We start from the raw sequence: 21,580 nt of genomic DNA on the forward strand, positions 1-21,580 counted from the left end.
ATTAGTGTGTAAATTATGTGTCTATACGTTAAAACTTAAAAAAAAATTATATATATATATATATATATATATATAAACGAAATTGTGCAGATGAATGAACCGCACTTAATTCAATGAATTAAAGAATCCAAGTTTCCAGGAACCCGCCGAAAGCCAAAAAACGGCGGAGCCAGGATTTGAACTCTGGGCCTCCCAATGTCCGGTCGGGTGTGCTAACCACTACACCACTCCACCTTGGCTTCCTGGCGTTTCCTACCTATCTTATTAATGCACAAGAAACGAAATGTATCCAATCGGAGGTGTTCTGGAAACACACGCCGCCGCGTGGAACGCGGTACGACGCTTAGTGTCACGTGGTACGTGCTCGTTTGTGCTCCAGAAATCCTCCCACTGTTTGTCTCGCCCCGTGTACATGTAGTAGTATTCTTTGTTTTTATGAGCTTTTAGAGACACGGTATCATCATCATCTGCGAGAATCAAGAGCCACGTTATTGAATATACAACACGGGCACTTCACACCATCGTACGTGGTCTCCGAGGAGGATATAAACGAAATTGTGCAGATGAATGAACCGCACTTAATTCAATGAATTAAAGAATCCAAGTTTCCAGGAACCCGCCGAAAGCCAAAAAACGGCGGAGCCAGGATTTGAACTCTGGGCCTCCCAATGTCCGGTCGGGTGTGCTAACCACTACACCACTCCACCTTGGCTTCCTGGCGTTTCCTACCTATCTTATTAATGCACAAGAAACGAAATGTATCCAATCGGAGGTGTTCTGGAAACACACGCCGCCGCGTGGAACGCGGTACGACGCTTAGTGTCACGTGGTACGTGCTCGTTTGTGCTCCAGAAATCCTCCCACTGTTTGTCTCGCCCCGTGTACATGTAGTAGTATTCTTTGTTTTTATGAGCTTTTAGAGACACGGTATCATCATCATCTGCGAGAATCAAGAGACACGTTATTGAATATACAACACGGGCACTTCACACCATCGTACGTGGTCTCCGAGGAGGATATAAACGAAATTGTGCAGATGAATGAACCGCACTTAATTCAATGAATTAAAGAATCCAAGTTTCCAGGAACCCGCCGAAAGCCAAAAAACGGCGGAGCCAGGATTTGAACTCTGGGCCTCCCAATGTCCGGTCGGGTGTGCTAACCACTACACCACTCCACCTTGGCTTCCTGGTGTTTCCTACCTATCTTATTAATGCACAAGAAACGAAATGTATCCAATCGGAGGTGTTCTGGAAACACACGCCGCCGCGTGGAACGCGGTACGACGCTTAGTGTCACGTGGTACGTGCTCGTTTGTGCTCCAGAAATCCTCCCACTGTTTGTCTCGCCCCGTGTACATGTAGTAGTATTCTTTGTTTTTATGAGCTTTTAGAGACACGGTATCATCATCATCTGCGAGAATCAAGAGCCACGTTATTGAATATACAACACGGGCACTTCACACCATCGTACGTGGTCTCCGAGGAGGATATAAACGAAATTGTGCAGATGAATGAACCGCACTTAATTCAATGAATTAAAGAATCCAAGTTTATATATATATATATATATATATATATATATATATATATATATATATATATATTTTACTAAAAAAGGCAAAATATATGTTTCCAGGTGGGCTTGCACCCAGAGCTCTACGGCCCTTGAATTCAGTTCCCTAAAGCCCTCTTCGGACGGGGCAGTTTCGCCCAGCAACTTCATGTCGCAACACCAGCAACACTGGCCGCCCGCGTTCACATGCAGAAAACGAATTGCTACGACTTGCCATCATCCTCATGAAATCTTATTTTTCTTACAGTATTTAGACGCACAGTTAAATCCTAAAAACATGTTCTTATATCTTTAAATTGCGCTGAGAATACTAACTCATCTTTCTGGAACAGTTTATTCACAAAAACAGTCCATTTCAAACCAGAACTAAGTCTTCAGTTGTCATCATCACGACCGCAGGGGTGTCACGTGAAAATATCGGATTCCTGATTGGCTGCTGCTGCTTCAAACATCTCCGAGTAGTCAGAGTTGCTCGTCCGCTTCGAGCCGGACCCAATCTGAGCAATTCGTGTCGATCTAGGGAAAGCTAGGGAGCAACCCGCCAGCAACCCCGAAAGTGCTGGAAAAGTTGCCCCGTCTGAAGCGGGCCTTTACTCCGTCTCATATATAGCGTGCAACGCAGTCAAAGCTAGCGCACCGGTTTTCATTGCTGACCGTGCCTACGTTCGCCCCATAAAATAGTGCGTCCAGTGCAAAAGAATTTTAAAAAGTCGAAAAATGTGCCTCTTCGGGGCTAGTAACTAATAGTGGCGTTATGATTTCGACGGACCACAAATGTTTTTCAATAAAAAGAAAAAGATAATGTAAACAACTTTAAATTGTTTTTGTTTTCGTCCGTGCGGCAGCCGCTGCGGGTTTTCGGGTTCTGTGGCACTGGCTGGTTTTGAGAAGATGGCGTCTTACGCAGCAAGCTCAAGTACCTCTCCTGCTCAAATATTTTCGAAGATTCGTTGTGCGAAAATATTGAAAGAGTTCAAGCAGATGATCGCCAATGTGTACGCAAGTCAAGAACACATTCCCCGGAGAATTTGGTCGTGAAGTCCTGCAGACGGCCAGTAAAAACATTGGAGTGTGCCCCATACTGTCGCGAAGTGCAAGGCGCAATGCCTATCTTGCAAAGTGGCGTCCCCGAAGCAAAAACCTCGCAACGTGAAAGTTTCGAGGACGGGGACCGTCAAACATGACGAGTTCACACAAAACGCCGTTCGCGTGAAGGTGCATCGCAAGTGCTCCGAGAGGGAGATTCCTACCCTTTACAGCTATTTCAAAATAAACTGTACAGGCCACAACTATTGTCGATTAATGTCTTATTATAAATTTTGAGACAAGGCTGCTATCAGGGCTATTCCTCATTCCACGCTGCACGAAACAAAAAAATAACTCGGTGCTGGAGGCAAATAACACTTGCAAAGCGGCCGAGCAGATGGTAGAAATCTGGCCTCTCGGCGACTTATAGATAAAAAGCAAGAAGAAAGGAGGCATTGAAATATGCACTTCGGCAATGCGCACAATCTTGCACAAAAAGTATGTCGAAAAAAGAAAAAAACAAACCAAAAAACTTCGCGCGTCGAGTGAGTTCGAACCATGGCCACCGGGATGTCAGTATCGCCAGAGCTTCGCCTTCTACACCTCGTCCACGAAACGCACGGAGTAACACTTTTTTTGTTCTATTTTTTCATGCGCACCCCTTTACTACCTTTGACAGCGTTGCACGCTATGTATGAAACGGAGTATAAGACACCCTATTGTCTTGTACAGAGACCATTTATCAACGCTTGGGTGTTTAAACGATGTACTACACATTTTACAAAAAGAGAAAAAAAAAACAAAAAACATCGGGTGTTTAAATATTGTACTAACCTTTTTTTTCAAGAAAAAGAAAAGCAACAACAACAACAATAAAAAACACATCTTAGAAGAAAAAGTTAAGGCAAGGGAATGTACCATTATGTTCAGTGAAGTTCGGTGACAAGACTCGGGACTCGAGCAGGAATGTCGTTGTCCTTGGTGTGACCCCATGAGACTGTCTTGCTGCCTTCGCTGGGGTTTATTTAACTGAAGTACCTGTACGAAAAGTAGAAGAAACACATGTGCATAACACTCATTATTCACAAGAAAATTTGTCAACGTCCAAAATGGCCCATGGAGTAAGTTATGCAAGGCATTTTTCGGCCGCGTTGGCCGAGTCACCTCTCGTGGCCAAGGTTTCATTGCAATTTTAATTGTAGTGAACAGTTATAGGGCATATTGCGAACAAAGTGCAATTTGGTTTTGTATGAAACTATAATACACAAAATGACACTAATACAGTATGTTGAGGTACCTCTAAACAAACTCCAGGGTTTCATGGCGCCTTCCTCAGATAGCTGATGTTGAACATGAAATATGTGCACCAAGGAGTGAGCAAACAGCGACTTCAGATTTGTCTCTAACACCAGCGACATGTCGACAAGGAGTGCAACATGTAGAAGGTTGTCTAGAAGTGTGCCAAGATAAAAAAGCAAGATGTAACGATATCAGAATAAGATCACACCAAAGAGGTACCATTGTAGTAAGACAATCTATGATGTAGAGACAGTAATCGGGAATCAACCGACGTACGGCCGCGATTTACCTGCGTTGACTGAGGTGAAACATGACCAAAAAAAATTAGAAAACGCGTTTTTTTTTACATTATTCGCTGAGCGCAGCCGATAGCAGGGCAGCTGGGCGGCGTCACGAAAATCCGACTGACTCGCTAGCTTTTCTCAACTTCGTTCGGCGCCAGTCGGCACCACAGATCAGTGGTCGGCACTCGTAGTCTACCAGGGAAGAAAAAGTACGAGCTCAGAGCCCAGCGTCGATCGCGACTTTTGTAAAGAGAAGCTCCGGTAACACTTCGGCGACTCGTGAGCTTTTAACGCCTCTTTAAATGAGCCCGCGAATCCAACACGTCGAACGGTTTGCGTCTGCAAGCACGCTGGGAGCCAGGGGGCTGGAGGTTAAATATCCGAAAAAGACGAGGCGCTGGTTCCTACGTCTATTTCGCAATCGCACATGACATAACAAGATAGCGAAGCTAGCCGAGTGTGAACAGTGACTCACGTTACATCAGAGTACACGCAGACGAAATGACGCCTGCAACAGAGCACAGCCAGAGGCTTTCAACAGGGGACACATGCGTTCGAATAAGCTGCGATTTCAAAACATCATGTCTCCTTTCTGTCTTTCAGTGTTCACTTTGATCTCTGTATACCAAAGCATTCGATGCTGCAAGTAATAGAGTCGTGTATACGTACCGTTCGGAGTGATTGAAAGAGCGTTATTTTCACTTGGAGCCCACAAGCAAACTTGACGAACTGTCATCCTGTCATCCGTCGGTCCCGCCGTCTTGCCGGGTTGGCGCGGTCGCGGTCGCTGCGCAGTTCGCGCAGTGCGCAATCTCGGCAGCTCGGCCAGGCTTGCCTGGGCCGCTGGGCTCGGTGGCTCGCTCAGCCGCTCGTGTGGCTCGATGGGCTACAGTGCAGGCAGCGCAGGCAGCGCATGCACGCAGGCTCGCCGGCCTCGCGGCTTGCTCCTTTCGAACTGCCTCCAAAGCTCGAGCGCTCGAGGTTTCGCGAGCGCGGGTTGACGATGGCAACTTTTCTCATAAATCGAGTCTGTAACGTATCGTTTCAAGGTGCAAATGCACGTATTTTTCACGTCGTTTGTTACAGTGTGTGAACCTCGCGAAACAGGCAACAAAGAGTGGTGGGTGTAATGTGCTCGTATGTGGTCGTGGATTTTGTTTACGACGTAGGATTACCCAGAAAGGTGGGTCAATATCGATAAATGTGCGGGTAAGAAGCAACTACATTCACGTGACCTGTCAAGCCTATTAACCCTCATTATTTTATCGTGCGAACTGACATTGTCACGTATCGCGTTCGTTTTGGGTTCCAACATCGGTAACCTAACTTTTGTTGCATTACAACTGCAATAAACATTTGTTTGAAAACGATCACTCCAATGAGCACGTCGTTATTGGGCTTTCTCATTGAAAGGTAGGTCGCGGGTGTCCCAGCTAGTTATTCTGAATGGTTTGGTGGTTGTCTAGCATTTCAAGCGTACGAGGCTGTGTGCCGTACGTGCCAACAGCTGTTTGTACTTGCGCTTTCGATCAATGTGAATGTGTTTGCAACACGGAACGTTTGTGTTTCTGTGTGCATCTACCTCCAATATCGTTCTCTCTCGTATTGCTGTATGGTAACTCCTGCTGTTTTACGATACCATTCACGCAATGTATACCGATAATGTTGCTTCGCGGACGATGAATATTGTGTTACGTTTCCTCTTAGTCCGCGGTATATGCCGGCGTAATTCATGTTGGTAACTTGGAATTCGTTCTGAGATTTATCCACGCGATATCGTATTGTATTCTCCTTTGGGCCCGTGATCGACGACCCATATTTATATATCGTGTGGCCGCACAGTATGTCCATGTCGGTCACCAATATGCACGCGGTGTCGTATTCTATTCCAATAACCGTAAGTTCTGCCGGGACATTGTGCTCCGATATCGTGTTGTATACCAATAACCGCAAGTTATATCGGGATATTGTGCTCCAATATCCTATTGTATACCAATAACCGCATACTATATCGGGATATTGTACTCCGAAATGAATTCCCATCGTGCGTATTGGGTTAATCGAATAACAATAAGTTTTTATTGGTTTCCATCAACTTCATTGGAATACAATATTTCCAATAAGCCGAGTTCATATTGGCCTTTTTCAATAGCGACGCCACAAGCTCTACACAAGTTCACTCGTTTCTGTAGCATCCAGAAGTTCTGACCAGCTTCGCTAACAACAAGGTAGTTATTTCGCAACCTCAAACTTATCTGAAGTAAGGTGGTTAGTTGCGCAATTTTAACCATGCTCAAACTTATCATCTTAAAGTCTACGATGACTGCCCTCTAACAGTCCTTTCCGAACCATGCAACTGAATTTTTGCTGCACAAGCAAATGAACACTCGCGACTAGTCACGACAGGCGGGGCTGGCTTCCATCTCTAGCGGAAGTACATCCGCAACATTCCATTCGCTAACCGACGCTCGTTGAAATGAGTCACACTGAAGCTGGAGTCTGGTACCCCTAGAGTCATTGCGGATTTCAGCACACCGTCACCGCGTTCCGGGTGCAGCGCTACAGGTGCCTTTGAAGCATGCTTCTAAGCGCGCGACCCGCGCTCACGGTAACACCAAGGCTCGCGCAGCATGCTTCAAATGCTCCTAGAGTTCGGTACGCGGAATACGAGAACGGTTTCCTAAAAGTATATTGAATATGTTTCCGCCGTAGCGAAACTCCCAAGCTCCGCGCCATGGCGCCTCAATTTATTATTATGCGTACGTCATTTTGGATATGCGTAGTACACTGTATTATCACTTCAGGCACAGCGCGTCATTGGCGTTGTTTACAGGTCTTTCAGGTAAGTGTGTCGCATTGTGTATAACCGTTTTATAGCATTTCCGACAAAATGTAATTTGCAGTTGAACTAGGTACCAAACGTGGATAAAAATAAAACAGTGTTGAACAGAGTGGTGCTGGCAATCACGTTTTGAGGCTGAGTGTAGAGAAGTTTATTTCCGCGGCTGCAGGTCAGTATTTTTCCTGTTACGTTTCCATGTCACCTTGCATTTATGCTAACACTCTTAATGCCTCATTTCCCAGTCAGAAACGTCATACGTCTTGCAACCCGATTGAACTTCAAATTTCCACGCCTCGTGTCTTGAGATAAACATATGGTCACTCAGCCCACCCTAGTGAACTGGTGTTGGAGCACCGCAGGAACCCAGCCGGTCTCAATCTGGATGAGCACGGTACCGGCTGAGCTTGTTTAATTATTACTCCTTCGTTCACGGTTAAACCGCAGATTAGCAGTTGCACCGAACTGGTAAAAGATGTCCTTTAGACGGGACCCAAGCAGCACGGATTTTGGCCAAGCAATGGCCAATGTCTGGCGATGGTCTTTTGGCCAGTTTCCAGAAAATGGTCATTCACTGGCCAATGCTTGGCCGATGGCTGATGGACAGTGGCCAATGGCCAGATAAAGGCCAGTCACCGGCTAGACTCTGGCTACTCTCTGGCCACTTAGCCAAAGACCATTGCCAGCCATTGGCCGATGACTGGCCAACTCTGTGCTGCTTGGGGAGTCGCCTTTCAGAGTCAGAGCATCCAGACCGTAAGGTCGGTTTTTGCCATTGCAGCAGCGAAAGGTTTTGCTTAGAGTTTAGTCATGGATATCTGTCATCGCAGTGAGACGCCGGCAGTTTTTCGTCTTTTCGTTGATGCATTTTAAGCACGCAAGTTTCGTATGAATGCAATACCAATTAATCAATTTATTTACAACTGCACACAAGATGACCAGAAAACGATTTTACATAGAAAATCTTTCATTGTGTTTAGTATATCCTTGCATTCAGTTTATTGAACATGTGATTTATCAGTGATGTTAAAACGGAATTACTATAAGACGCAGTAGCCGCACTGTACATGCAACTTCAAATTTTAAATGGCATTGCTTTCGATACCGCGGCAGGATCAGGTCAAACGCTCAGGAGACATGTCGTTCGCGAAAGTTTAATGGAAAATAAATGAAGTGTCATCATTCAAATGTTTCTGTGCGAGGCACTTAAAATTACGTGGCCTTTTTTTTTTAATGAAAGACTTAATAAACCTATTCCGTCGGCCAGATGAACCCTGTTTTCAGCAATGTTGAGCGATCCTTTCGTTTTGACGCTGTTCAGAACAGTTGGCAATTGACGCAGTGGACGTAATTTCTCAAAATTGTTAGTTCGGCCGACTCGAACTAACAGTGAGTCACTAGTGTTTATGATATCTCTGACCCTCTATATCTGGAATATCAAGCATGTTTGTGCCATCAGCTATACACCCTGTGTAGGGAGGGATATCTTTTTCCCTCGTGTTTCCTGCTCATTTATGGCATTTAGTGCTGTGTGCACAACAAGAAATCGGTGTCCACAAGTGTGACGACCCATTCAAAAAGCATGTGTGCATGTGACATGTACTGCATGAATGTTCCGGCGACTCATATTCTAACCTAAGAAAATGTACTCAGTCTCACCTGTGAAATTCTCTATGCAAAAAATAAAAATAAATAAAAGAAAACGTTTGCCTACGATTTTTTTTATTATAGGGCTGCTTGGGCATCTGAGCTTCCTATCTCGTGTGCAAAGATTCAGTTTACACAACCAGTCTTATCCTCAACAACGAACAGTGCTATGCTACTTCTTGCCATCGGCTCGTTCATTTTCATACATTGAATCGTTGAAGTGATCTATAGAAGCAATAGTGTAAGTATATCACTCTCAAGCTCTTTGATTAGAATGCACAATAGAAAATGTATTAGCCATTTGCCGTTCTCCCGTTCTCTCCCTACTGGAAAACCCCAATATGGCCGCGAGCCAAGTAGGCAGCGCAGCCGTAGCCTAACGGTTATCGCGCTTGCCTCCCACGCGAAGGGCCAGGGTTCGATTTCTGGCCGCGACTACGCGTTTTGTTGACACTGTAATGTGATGTTCGGGTGAATTCGAGAACCGTCTAGCTGATTCGAGTTTAGAATGTTCTACGCGTCGAACCTTCTACATCGAATGCTCCATAAGCCAACGCGTGTACAAAAGCGGCTCCGCATGGCAAGCTGGAGTCAGTCTCGCCCCAGCGTTCGACTCTGCTGTCACGCCGACTTCGACGCCCGCGACGCTCTGTTATTATCTTTTGTACCCTTTTATTTTTGACGCAAGTTCGTCACATTAAACGTTTATTTATTCCTGTTTATTTCTTGTTTATTGGTCACTACCCGTGACGTTTTGGTGAAGGTGCGGGGTAACGCATGCCCCTGCCGCGTACCCCTCCGAGGGCCCGCAGTGCAAGTCCGACGCCAAGCCCACGAAGAAACAACGAAGGCACTACCGAGATCCGGTTCAGTCGTCGCACCCAAGGCCTACACCCGGAATTCGGACTTCTGCCGCCCAGGACCAAGCAGCCAACGAAGCCGACGATGGCCAACCAGTCGCCGACCCCCGCCGCTCCTGCCGTCGTCTACCTGCCCGCCGCTCCCCGTACGCCGACTCCCACGGCGAGATCCACGAGGATGTCGAAGACTGGATCAAGCAGTACGAGCGTGTGGCGCGGCACAACCGATGGACTGCGGAGCAGTGCCTCCAGAACCTCTACTTTTCGCTGGAGGTTACTGCGAGGCATTGGTTCGAGAATCACGAGGCTTCGCTTACGTCGTGGGACATCTGTGTGGCCGAGTTGCAGCGGACGTTCGCCACCCTACACCGACGGGAGAAGGCAGAAGATCTCCTCCGAATTCGAACGCAGGGCCCCGACGAAAGCGTCACAAGCTTCGTAGCAGATGTCCTCCGCCTGAGCGCCCGTGCCGACCCCCACGAGCCACAGACGACAAGAAGCTGCGGGTCCTCATGCGCGGGGTGAGAGACGACATCTTTGGAGGCCTCGTGCGCAACCCACCGGGCACCGTCGAAGCCTTCGTCACCGAGGCGACAAACATCCAGCGCGCCCTCCAAGCGCGCGCTTCCCACTACCAGCGACATCCAAGTGTCGCTGCAACCGCGCTGCTTAGTGGCGAAAACGCTCCTGGTACGGACATCCGCGAAATCATCCGGGAGGTCGTCCGGGAGGAAATCCGCCGGTTGCTGCCAGCTGCAAACCGACCAGCGACGCTCTCCATCGCCGAGGTTGTGCGGGAAGAAGTTCAGAGAGCCATCCAACCAGAGGCTCCCGTCGCCGTGGCAGCCACCGAGGAGCCCGCGTTGACTTACGTCGCAGTGGCCCGACGGCCACCGCCTCCTCCTCGAGCCTATGTTGCGCCGCCCCGACGTCACTCTCCTGCGCCGCAGCACGACCGACGCCGCGACGACCAGCTCCAGTACGCCAGTCAGGAACCCCGTGCACCCCGGAAGACCGATGTGTGGCGAACGCCCGACTGACGCCCTCTGTGCTTCCACTGCGGGGAAGCAGACCACACCTACCGCCGATGCCCATACCGTCGACTCGGGCTGCGCGGGTTCCACCCGAACGACCCGCGACCCCGTTATGGTAAACGGCCTCGGGAAATCGACGAGTACCTGCGACGACCTCAGTCCCCCGAGCCTGTGTCCCGCCGAGAGTTCCGGTCACCTTCGCCACGACGTCCAGCTTCGCCGATGCACCGACCCCGACGTGAAAGCCTGTCGCCCCTCGCTCCACGCCGGGGAAACTAGGCGCGGCAACCCCTGGAGGTGGAGTTGCCGAAGACGACCGACGCCAAGATCCTCCACGAACGTCGGAGGGCCCCCACTCGAACGCTACCAGAGGCCGAAACGACGCCCCTGCAGCGGTGTCCAATAACCTAAACGTCGTCATTGACGGCCACGACGCATCAGCACTCGTGGACACCGGAGCAGACTACTCGGTCTTGAGTGGAAGACTCTCCTGCCGCCTTCGAAAAGTCACCACGCCGTGGGATGGACCACAAGTACGAACCGCCGGAGGGCACCTCATCACACCAGTCGGGAGATGCACCGCTCACGTCGAGATCCACGGTGAGACGTGCCCTGTGAAGTTCGTCGTTCTGCAAGACTCTTCGAGGGACGTTATCCTCGGAATGAACTTTCTCTGCGAGTATGGCACCGTCATCGACCTCGGGGCAAACCAGCTGACGCTACGAAAGCCTGTTTTACCACCGGTGGAGACCAACACGACGTCAACCGCGATCCGAGTTATCGCTGACCATGTGAACTTACCGCCGCGGTCGAGTGTTTTCGTCACCGTCATAACCGATTCAGCCATGCACGGTGAAGCTCTTCTGGAAGGCAGCGTCCAACTGCTCCTTGAGAAAGGAATTGGGGTGGCACGAGGCGTAACTGATCTCCAAGAAGGACGTACAACTGTTATTGTGACAAACTTCCGAGGGGAGCCGCAGCACCTAACGAAGGGTACCACTGTGGGCCACATTGAGGAGTTTCAGACACCAGCCGTGGTCACCGCAGTCTCCGAAGAAACCTCGTCGTCACAACATAACAGCACGCTGCCGCCGCCTATCGACATCAACCCCGAGCTCCCAGCTCCTAAGCGCCGGCAAATGGTTGATCTCCCCGCCGAATACAGTGACTGTTTTGCCACGTCGTCGAAAGTTCGCCAAACACCAATAGCGAAACAATGCGTTATTACCGACGACGACGCGCTCCCTGTCCATCAGTCGCCGTATCGAGTCTCCTTAAAAAAAAGGAAGGTGATTCAGGATCAAGTCCAAGAAATGCTCCACGACGACATCATTCAACCCTCAAGAAGTCCATGGGCGTCCCCAGTCGTCCTTATAAAGAAGAAGGATGGAACCCTGCGGGTTGCCCTCTAGGTATATAACCTATAAAAAATATTTTAAACCGCTGAATTAAACACCTTGCAGTAAAACAAAAATCCTGAAGTTGCCAAAAAGTGCGTTTTGACGCATAAACAGCCGTTTATTCCACCCTGAGGTGGTCCAAGTAAAAATACAAAATATGGTGGGTTTCGAAGAACGATTGATCGTCTTTTGATTCTGAAAGTTTAATCACTCCTCACACTCCGAAACGCGATGCCTAATCGACGGGCTGCATCAGCTGACTTGGACTTCTTCATGCCATGCCAAAGGTCCCACGGCGACCTCCGATTCCTAAAATAAAATTAATGGTTCTTCACCATAATGTTTGTGGTGCTTCTCTAAAATATTTTTTGACGAGAAACAAATTTTATGGGGTGATGGCGGTTTGAACTCGTAAAAAAGGAGAGACACAAGGAGTCATTTATTAATTGATGAAAATTAAGATATTTTTATAGAACAGTGGAGTATTTTTATTCCTAAAAACCACATGGTATTTTGATTGTTGTGTAATAAGGATCATGAATATTCGCTTGAAGCAATTAAAAAAAAGTAATATATGAGAATTTTAGCTTTTTTGAGTTCGGTTACAAACTATCTCGTTGCTGCAGGTGATTAAACATCTTATTGGCAACCCTATGAATATTATGCATAAAAAAAAGTTTCGGTCCATACAACTAAATATCTTGCGGAAAAAACAACTTAATTTCTGCAAAATGTCGTTCTGCCGTTTAAAGAGCCGTCAATTCTGCCTTGAGGTGGCCGAAAACAAAAAAGCGAAACATGATGACTTTTACAGAAGAGTTTATTGCCTTTTGTCCTTGAATGTTTAATTAAACTAACTTTGTTCTAAATACGAAAAAGAAGAAGCATTTTGAAGTTGAGATCTCACGTCGCAACCTGGTGCTGTTTCTTGTACGTGCCTCTTCTCTGCACAGCACGGACACGTGCCTTTGTTTATTCATTATTTCCAATGGGTCATGTAAAGATTCCCGCACTGACAATATGGACCGAAAATAATCCCAGAAGCGTAATCTTGGCTTGTGACGATGCTTCAAGCGTCCGAGTTAACATACTGAATCAGCGCGATTCAGAGCTTTGATCACTCGCCTGTCGCCTTCATTTCGCTTCAACTAAGCGCGAACCGGATCATAGTTCCGCTTTTCACCGCAGCATGCGTGGCGGCTAGATTTCGCGGCAATATTTTCGTGTTTCAGACGTCCACGTCAGTTGATGCCGCCCGTCGATTAGGCATCGCGTTTCGGAGTGTGAGGGGCCGCCCTCGGGTACAAAGGGCACAACGTGCCTGCTATGGCGACGCACTGGTGGCACCTCCGATTAGTACACGATACCCGCCGTTTCTTCCCTTACAGCCAGAAAAGAGGGACGAGGGGAAGCGGGCAGCAAACTCCGTTGTTTCTTTGGACCTAATCGCTTCGGCTATCGTCGCAGGTGGCGTGCTGTGCGGGGAAGAGGCGTTAAGAAGCGACGCCGGGTAGTGGTGCGAGAGTTCAACTTTAAAAATTGTTTTCTCGCTTTAAACAAAATTTCTCTGATTAAACTTTCAGAATCAAAAGACGATCAATAGTTCTTGCAAATCCATCATATTTTGTATTTTTACTTGGACCACCTCAGGGTGGAATAAACGGCTGTTTATGCGTCAAAACGCACTTTTTGGCAACTTCAGGATTTTTGTTTTACTGCAAGGTGTTTAATTCAGCGGTTTAAAATATTTTTTATATCCCGAAGGAAAAATCCATCAATGTAACGCTGTTTGGCAGTCAATGTTTTCTAGTGGACCGCTGACTGTGCCTGACTGTACGTCAAGCATGTCTCATTGGCCAACAAGTTACTCTGACCGACAGTCAAACTCCAGTCAGACCCCGCTTGTCGGCTTTCTGATGGTTTCCTGGTGGCAGTCGGCCGCCGCGAAATGCCATCAGGATGTCTTGGTGGTAATTCTGACTGCACATCGATTGTCTCTGACTGTACGTCAGAAAGCTTTGACGTGCAGACAGATGTACGGTCAAAGGACGTAAAGTTCGTTCGGATACCACTATTTCGTCAAATCTATGAATACAAAAAGTAATCTATGCACGAGAAAACGATTTCGGGACGTGAGCCCATAAAACCGCTGACGTTAGAGATATGACACGCAGTGGACCGACAACCTTGATCAGAAGCCCGCCGAAGCGCCGAACACGACACTTCGCCGACTTCGCTTCGCCCATAGAGACGTCGCCGAGCTTTCATGAACGATCGCTCTCGACTCGTTTTGTTTGCCCGCTTGCTTTAACCTGTCGATCCTGCCCGGGCTCTACAATGTCTTATGTTTTAGTAGAATTTCAACTCGACAAGACCCAGCCTGTTGTGAGTTCCGACGATGTAAGGGACTTTAGCGGTGTAGTTGAAGACGACAAGGTGTACCAGGTCTACTGGGCCGGTGACGCGCGAACAAAAGGATCGCTCTACGACGCAAAAGTACTCTACATGGCAGGTGAGTAGAACTGAAGTACGGCGAGTGATGTACGAGTGCATTGCATAACACGCTGACAACTTAACTGCATTTGTAGCCGAAGCATCTCGTATAAATCGAATCGTCAAATCGAGTTTCCAAAGCGAGTTTTCCGCGCGCTCCCGTCGAAGGAGGTCGCATGGAAATGAGCTCCCGCGGAGCAGCGAGTACGGCCGCCCCCGGCCGGGTTTCTTCCGTCATGGCTACCACGTCGACTGAGTACAAGGTCATCCTGCCGCAACTGCCAAAAGGTCAGAACGCTCTCAACACTGTTATTCTGCACGGGGACCCTTCGGCGAGACTGTACCGAATCGAGGACTTCGGGGACGCACTCAAAGGCGTGCTGAACATGGAGGAGATCGCCGGCCTGGGCCCTCTCCAGTTCAATCACGTTTGGATGGTGACCCTCCACAGCGCTGAATCAAGAGACGTTCTGGCCGCCAGGTCGGAACTGGTCGTCAAAGGGAAAAGATGCCTTGTCATAGACCCTAGCGTGAGGGAACTCACCGTGAAGGTTCACTGGGTGCCCATCCCGACACCGGACGAAGTTGTCAAAGAACTGCTTACGCCATTCGGCCGAGTCAAGCACGTCGAGCGTGAAATGTGGAGACGAGAGGGCTTCGCGAACCTGGAAACTACCACCAGGAACGTCACCATGATCCTGGGAGACGGCGTCGGCCCGGACAAGCTGCCGCACCAGGGAAACATCGACGGTACGAAGGTGCTGTTCTCGGTGCCGGGGTGGCCGCCCCTCTGCCTGCGCTGCGAGAGGGTCGGCCACATGCGGCGACAGTGTGTGGCTCCATGGTGCAGAGTGTGACGTGGGTTCGGTCACGAGCCGGAACAGTGCACGCGATCATACGCGGACATGACCCGCGGCGTCAGGAGGCCCGAGCACTTCGGAGAGCAGCTTGACAATGCCGACATGGAAGAGTTGGAGACACACGCCGTGAGCCTCCCAAATATCGTGGAAAACGTCGACGACCAGCCCTGTGGAGCCAGCGAGGGAGACAAGGTGACCAACGTTGAAGCGGCGGCAGCAGCGGCCGGAGAGGCTACGGCCTCCCCGGCTCCCGTCGCCATTGAGCCAGAGGAAACAGGGGAAGCGACAAACCTGTCTATTCCCCCGGCCTTTGTTGACGGAGAACCGGAATGCGTCGCCGAGCACACGTCAGCCAAGAACAGCGAAGGGTGGCAGCCGGCCCCTACGAAAAGGAAAAACAACAAGAAAAAAGCAACCCAGGCATCGGAGGAAGAGCGGGCGAACAAAATGAAGTTGAGGGGGAAGAAAAACGAAGACCCCTCTCCACCGGACGGAGCCCCCTCTCCCACAGAAGACCCTCTCCCTATTTTTCCTTGAGCTTTTATCCACCCCCCTCCCACAAACCGAACATGAGTCAAGGCCCGCGGAAAAGTATTTTAAAAATTGGAACTCTAAATATGGTTAGCTTGATCGCCTGGAAGCGGAAACAGTGGCTCCTCGATTTGCTAAATAGGGAAATGGTAGATATCGCTTTCATTCAAGAGACAAAGTTATCGACGCCAGAGATGGCCAAGTCGTTCGTGCGTGCCTTCGGGCACGATTTTTACTGTATCCACACGCTCACAACGAGGTTTTCTGGGGGAACGGCGGTGCTCGTGCGGAAGCGGGGGGACATCGCCGTTGTGGACCGGGACCTGGGCGACGATGGGCGCTGCGCGACGGCGGACTGCCTCATCGGTGACCAACTAATACGGTTTATCTCGGTGTATGCTCCGAACAGCCTAAGCGAGCGACGGGTTTCCTTCGAGACGATGAGGCACATGTTGGACACCCCTGGGGACATCGTGCTCTGGGGAGATTTCAACTGCGTTCTCAGCTCTACAGACAGGGCCGGTGGTGTTACCGGGAAAGACAGCAGTGCCACTACGCTTCGCGACGTACTACGAGACAACGACCTGGTGGACGTCACTTCTGGGTTCCCGGGATTCATGCCGCGTTACACGAGATGGCAGGGAGGGTCCCACGCAAGGCTAGATCGCCTTTACGTTTCCGGCGGGCTTCTTGCAGGGGCTTCCTCTTACAGCGTCAAGATGGTGCCCTTCTCGGATCATGGCCTCGTCACCACCGAGCTGAAAAGCGACGTGGCGACTAAGCGTCGTGTGAGAGGGTCCTGGAAAATGAACATGGCCATCCTAGACAGCCAAGAGTTCTCAGCGAGGGTGCAGCAACGCCTGGAGAACTTCGGGAGGGTGGTGGACGCCTGCACGTGGGAGGCCTTCAAAGAAGAGCTGCGAGAGCTTGCCGAGGCCTTCTCACACACCAGGGCAACCGAGGCCAGGCAGGAAGAGCAGGCTCTGACGGGCACACTCCGCATCATACTCGAGGAAGAGGAGAAGAGGCCTGGCACCTTCGCTGAGGACATTCGATACTGCAAGACACGCCTGCAGGAGATGATGGAGGAAAGGTTGCGGGGCGCCCAGGTGAGGAGCCGAGAGCTAAACCTGGAGGGCGAGACCCAGCCCATTAAGATTTTCCGGACCTTCGAAAGGAAGCGCGCGCAGGCAAACCACATCTCCAATGTGCGGTACGAAGGCCACCTGGTGAGCGGGCAGGAAGAGGTGGCGGCAGCGTTTGAATCGCACTACAAAAGACTTTTTAGCAAACAGGAATGCGATGCCAGTACCCACCACAAGTACCTCCAAGAGCTTGCCGCCGTCCCGGACGATATAAAAGACTTAATAAACGCCCCAATCAGGGAGTCTGAGGTACGGCGAGCCATCAAGAAGCTGTCCGGCAACAAAGCGCCCGGACCGGATGGAATCGGCGCAGAGTTCTACAAAAGGTATGCGGACCTCCTCTGCCCCATTCTGGTAGAGGTATACAAAGATATCTTTCAGCGAAAGCTTCTCCCTCCGTCCATGAGGGAAAGTCTTACGGTGCTCATCCCGAAAAAGGCAGGCAACAGCTCCGACCCAGCAGTGACGGACTACAGGCCCATCAGTCTTCTCTGTGGGGACTACAAAATTCTTGCCAAAATTTTGGCGAGAAGGTTGGATGTTGGACTTCGGTGCGTGGTGGGCGACCATCAAGCTTACGGTCTACGGGGGCTTTCCATAGCGCGAAACCTCCACGCCATGCGTATCGTCAGGGAGGCAAGTGGTGAGGGACACCAGCCTTTGGCGGTCCTTCAACTCGACATGAGCCAAGCCTTTGACGGGGTGTCCCACGAGTTTTTAAGGGCTGTGCTGAAGAAATGTGAGGTCGGGGACGGAATGTTGGACTGGGTGGGCCTCTGCTACCGAGACATATCGACGAGACTTCTCGTCAATGGCGATAAAGGGCGCTCAATACCGATAGGCCGCTCGGTGCGACAGGGCTGCCCGCTCTCTCCCATACTCTTCGCCCTACAACTGGAGCCCCTCTGCGGGGCCATCATCCGAGACACAACCATACAAGGACTGCAGATGGGCGATCAAGACGTGAAGCTCCTGGCTTACGCCGATGATGTGGCTTTGATTTGCACCTCCAAGGCTCAGGTCGAGGCTGCTCTGCAGCACTTCGCGGTGTTCTCCCAAGCGTCTGGAGCAGTGGTCAACCGGCGGAAGTCCATCGGTGCTTGGCTGGGGGATTGGGCCACAACGCCCACAATCTTCGCAGACATCGAATGGAGAACAACGGTTGATAGCTACCTGGGAGCGCCGATTGGAGAACGTGGGCCCACGGTGGAAAAGTGGCGTCAGAAGACCAACGCCATTCAGATGAAGCTGTCCCCGCGGTTATCGCTCTTTAATAGAGCGTACGTCTGCAACTCTACTTCATATCCAGCGGTACTCTACTGGGCACAAGCTGCCGTGTGTCTCGAGTCAACTGCCAATCGTATTCACCGAAGCTGGGCGAGCTTTATCTGGAGGTCGACGATGGAGAGGACGCGGCGCAGCAACCTCTTCCTCAGTTTAGCGGCCGGAGGTCTGGGCCTCGTGAACGTGGTGCTGAAGCTCCACGTGCAGCGCTTCCTCCTCTTCAGAGACAGGCGGGACCCCCTCTTTTTAAGTGCCATACATTACCTCGGCTACCCATACCTCGGCAGATGGATGGTCAGTACCACAGGTCGCACCACCAGGGGAGCGGGTCTGCGGTTCTACGCAGAAATCGCCGCCTCAGTGGAGTTCTTCCTGGTCCACTTCTCTTGGGAATACCTACTTGCTGCCAGCCGCAAGACGCTGTACTGGGACACACTCGCCATCGTGCTCCCAGTTCCCCTCTACAGAATGGAGACGGTTCCCCTTTGCGCAGCCGGGCTCTTCAAGCGGGTGCGGAGGTTCCCTGTCCCGGCATCCACTAAGGACTTCTTCGTCCGACTCCACCTCGAGGTGCTGCCTGTGAAGGTGTGGTTGGCCGCGAGGGGTGTTTTCGTCCCCTGGTCTACAAACTGCGACCTGTGTGGCGCGAGTGAGACGATACAGCACGTCTTCGTCGAGTGCTCAAATGCGTATCTCTTCTGGGACGAACTCAGGGTGGCATTTGGGCAGCATTTTGAAATTGAGTGGCCAGTCTTTAAGTATTTGAACCTCGGAGGTACCGACGATTCGGACGTAGCCCCGGCAATTGTCCTGCTGGGTCTGCAGTCCATTTGGTTGGCGCGTACTGCCATGGTGGAATGTCACACCGACGCCAGGCCGACGTGGGACTACTTCACGTCAAGGCTGAGGTGGCTCCTCTCCATTGCCGCGGGGGAGGAATATCACGAAGGAAATAAATGGCAGCACATAAAAAATAGACTGGAGGCAAAGCGACTGAAGGACCAGCGCGCCTGGCAACGGAGGGACAGGAGCGGGGCTAACTAGGGTGCCCACACTTCGTGGCCCGTTCGGGGGCTGGCTGCGGCCAGGCAACGAGATTCTTAAAAGCGGAAAAAAAAGGGAAGGGGAAGGGAAGGGAAAAGGGGAAAAAACAACTTTTATTTTATTATTAGTCTGTTAACCGGGACTGACTGTTTGACTGACTGTTTTGTGTTATCTTGTGGTCTGTAAACCAGGACTGACTTTTTCCTCCTCTTTTTTTGTCTCTTTATCTTGATAATAGAATGACTAAACATATGAAAGTATCCGCTCATGTTACGTGTAACTGCAATATGTAAATAAACTTGTTTTTGTTAGAAAAAAAAAAGAGGCATAGCATAGTGGTTAAGATGCCCGATTTGTATGCAAGTGGTCGCGGGTTCGATGCGCGGTGGACCAGCTTTTTTTTTTTTTTTTGAACATTTTGTTCTATTGAGGCATTTGGCGATATTTATGAGTGCGTATAGCTTTACTCTTGTATAAATGCTGCCCTTGTTGATGAAATTCCCTTGGCAGTGGCAGTCAGACGTCATCTGATGGACCATCAGATGACGTCTGATGGTCCATCACGTTCCACCAAGGCTGCTGACAGGCAGTCAGTGTCCCAAATTACGTACCTTGATGGAATTTTCAATAGGGATGTTATATACCTAGAGGGCAACCAGTAAACAGTTATATTAGGTCCCGAAAGCAATTATATATTTTTTAATAAAATAACAAAAATGTTTATTTTTGAATAAAATTATGCATTTTTTTTAAATATTTAAATTAAACAAAACTGCACAAACTCAACCACATTGTAAGCCGACAACCATGCAAAGTTAAGAAAAAAATATTGTTGGGTATTTCATAAAAAAGCTTATTTTTCGTAAATTATTGAGTGATGCCTAGTTTCACGCTGTTTTCAAAAATTAAAATCGCGCTCACGTCATCACAATTTTTTTTTCGTCAGAACTATTTTAGGGTATGGCTACGGACATTGTGGCCGAAGCCCATGAATTTTTTTTAAGAAATCGGAGGTGGTCGAGCGCAACCTCTGGGACGTTTCCCATGCAATGACCCTCAAAGAAGGTTCGAGCGTCGCGCGCTCGGGGCGAGGATGAATGCCCCTTTCGAGAAGAAGAAAGCAGGGCGAAAGTTACGTCTGGTGCAAGAATGATCGCGAATCGTTTAGAAGCCTGTGACCGGACGTTGCTTTTTCGGCTCTGCGGGCGGCAATAGCCAACCGGCAACGGCCAGGCGGCGCCAGCAGCGTGAGCGCGTACGGTTATACCCTGTCTCGTTGTAACTTGACAAAGGGTGAACGATAAGCCCCACATTGCGTGCCGAAGGCTTCGAAATACGCGACGCATACGAGCTCAACGCACACATGTTGGAGCATGACGCAGCGAAAAGCCTGATACTTCTTTGGAGTTGAGGCGCGCTCCGGTGATACGCAGTCACGTTCCGATTGGCCCGCTAGGACCGTAGCTTCCGCTCTACTGGCACGTTACGCGATCACGCCTTCCTGGGATACCCAGTATTTCTTGCTTCAGACACTAGGCTGAGCGGCGCCACCAGAGTAAAAGCTCACGTTTGAACAATGCAGCCGCCACTCCCAGGGGTATCCAATATTTCTTGTTTCAGTCGCTAGATGGCGCCAAACCAAACAGCATTGCAGGTTGCCTATATGACGGGCCGGCCCTTTTGTCGTGCATGTGTTTGGCTCTTTGGGGATTTCCAAGAAAACGTGATGACGTGATAGACAAATAAAATATTTTTTTTTGGCGGTCAGGTGTCTTATTTAGGTGGCTGGGTGTTTATTTTGACCAAAATCACGAGACTGGAAAACACAGAAAACGACACTCAGGTGTAGATGTTGAGTTTGGAAAACCCAAAGTAGGACTGGCGCGAGAGTCATAATAAAAAAAAAATGCCGAGGTTAAAAATGAACTCACGGGAATAAATGATACGAATTAATTTTAATACGAATTCAGTGATAAATGTAACGACTGGCCAGGCAAACATTTTGGGTCTGTGGATAGCTTTTGCACATAGTTTAAGCAATGTACAGGGTGTTAGAAAACAAAATATACCATTTTTTTTTACCGCAAGAATAAATTATGAATCGCCGACCGCTGATTCTCCGCCCACTGTAGTGCTAGAGGTCACAACCAGATGTCAAAGTTTCAGCCCGATCCGATACCTTATTTAAAAATTATGAGTGATTTTCTGAAAAGTTCAATGGGAAAATGGCGGCCGACGGAGTTTCCGAATACACTGAAC

The sequence above is a fragment of the Ixodes scapularis genome, unplaced genomic scaffold (assembly GCF_016920785.2).
Source record: "Ixodes scapularis isolate PalLabHiFi unplaced genomic scaffold, ASM1692078v2 PGA_scaffold2__306_contigs__length_199485367, whole genome shotgun sequence".
NCBI lineage: Eukaryota > Metazoa > Arthropoda > Arachnida > Ixodida > Ixodidae > Ixodes > Ixodes scapularis.